The 2,013-nt window shown below is 37.1% G+C and overlaps 1 pseudogene; it reads right to left on the bottom strand.

Moving 5' to 3' along the window:
* Positions 1-516: 516 nt before the first annotated feature.
* LOC145157697 (histone H2B.3-like) lies at positions 517-1,582 on the bottom strand (annotated as a pseudogene).
* Between the last annotated feature and the right edge of the window lie 431 nt (positions 1,583-2,013).

Genomic DNA, 2,013 nt, shown 5'->3' on the forward strand with positions numbered 1-2,013 from the left:
GTTGTCAAGGGTATATTGGTTGGAATGTTTTCAAAGAGGCCTAAAGGTCTGTGATGAAGCCATTGTTTGAACTAAAGCTGATCCAAGATACACTAAAGTTGTCGACTGTTGCTACAAACAGAAGTAAATCATGGCTTGCTTGATCTGTCAAGAGCTGCAGAAGTCAAAGGGGCATTTTCGTTAGTTTGGAATAAATAAAGAATCAAGGTTGTAGATTTTAAGATGTTCTCTGATCAAGAGCTTAAGCAACCAACATCATATTGCCAAATAAAGTTCCACAAAACATGTTTGAAGCTCTCTTGGAGGTTCATGTGGGATCAACTGATAAAGACAAGGGAACCAAACAAAGAATGGCCAAAAATCGTTTTTTTTTGGTGATTAACCAAAACATTCCATTGCCAAAACAAGATAGTTTGATTTCAATTCCAGAACTTTTCAACTAGAAAGTAATTACATCATAGACCACAAAATCCAACTAAACCCATATTTCAAAAGTTGTCAAAAGATCGAGACAATCTAACAGCTAGTGAACTTTGTCACAACCTTGGTACGTTCAGACACATCATGCTTTAGCCAACTTCCTGGGAAATACAAGTCTGACTGCAGTTTGAAATTCCCTCGGGGATAGAGTGTGCTTCTTGTTGTACCTTGCAAGCTTATATGCCTCCTGAGTGTTGGTGATTTTGTATCATCAATGTGCATTTAAGTGTAATGGATTGACTTGTTGACCAAAAATCACTCTTGATGAATATTAAACAAGTAAGGAAGGTGCAAAGTGCACACTTGTTTAAGTTCATTCAAGATTCAAAGAAGACTGTCATTTAGGGGCGAAGCCCCTAAACGAACGGGGGTCCGGGGGCAGCGCCCCTGGGAGCGGGGTCCAAGGGGCGGCAGCCCCTGGCGGGGTCCAAGGGGCAGAGCCCCTGGCTGGGGTCGAGCTGCCTTGACAGTTTTTTGACTTCGTTTTGACTTCTGTAAATGAACCCGTTTTTTTGACTTCGTTTTGACCTTTATTAATGATCCGATTTTGTGACAGTTTATGACTGTTTTGACAGTTGGAGTAGTTTTTGGAAAAAGAAAACTGCCTTGACAGTTTTCAGACAAATGAAGTACTTAGTTATTTTGGTCATCTTTTTCCTGGTACAACAATCACGAAATCATACTTCATATTCTTTGTTCTTGAAACTCTTCTAAGTCTTATCCGATTAAAGGTTGGGAGTACCACCCAACTACTTTAATCTGAAAGTGTACATACGATTCTCAAAATTTCCAAGCCTTTTATTACCCCGATTTATAACACTGAGCGAGCTTCTCGAAAAATGTCGTTGATGAAGGAGTTCATTATGCCCATTTCCTTACTAGAGATACCAATGTAAGGGTGAACCTACGTCAAAACCTTAAAGATGTAGATCTTGTACGTCTCGACTGATTTCTTGTGCCTCTTCTTCTTCTTATCTTCTCCGGCATCCGATGCATCTTTCGAGAGTTTCTTGTCTGCCTTTGACTTCCTCTCCACTGGTACCTTCTCAACTGGAGTCTTTTCTGCCACTAGTTTCTTTCTGGAAGCTGCCTTTGATGCCATTGCTACTATTGAAGTTGAAGTGAAAATGAAATTAGGAGGATGTGTTCGTAGAAGGGGAATGCGAAAGGTTAGATATCATGCAAAGCTTACCGGCATTGATCTCTGAGAAAGACAATTGAGCCCCATCTAAGGTCCTTGTGGAACCACCCTCGAACATTTGTGGTCAACTCAAAACATTTTCACTTTGACCCCACTTCATAATCTAATAGAAAGTGTGAAAAAAAATAATAAATAAAATAAATAAATAAAATATAATAATAATAATAATAATAATATTAATAGTAATAATAATAAATAAATAAATAAATAAATAAATAATTTTTTTTCTAAAGTTTTAATTAGCTATTCTTGTAGGATAATTTTTTTTATTTTATTTCTAGTTGTTAAATTTGTTTAAATTTTTGCCTCTAATGTTTATCTTATTTATGTTT

The sequence above is a fragment of the Lactuca virosa genome, chromosome 2, assembly GCF_052849685.1.
Source record: "Lactuca virosa cultivar CGN04683 chromosome 2, Lactuca_virosa_CGN04683_v6, whole genome shotgun sequence".
Classification (NCBI taxonomy): Eukaryota; Viridiplantae; Streptophyta; class Magnoliopsida; order Asterales; family Asteraceae; genus Lactuca; species Lactuca virosa.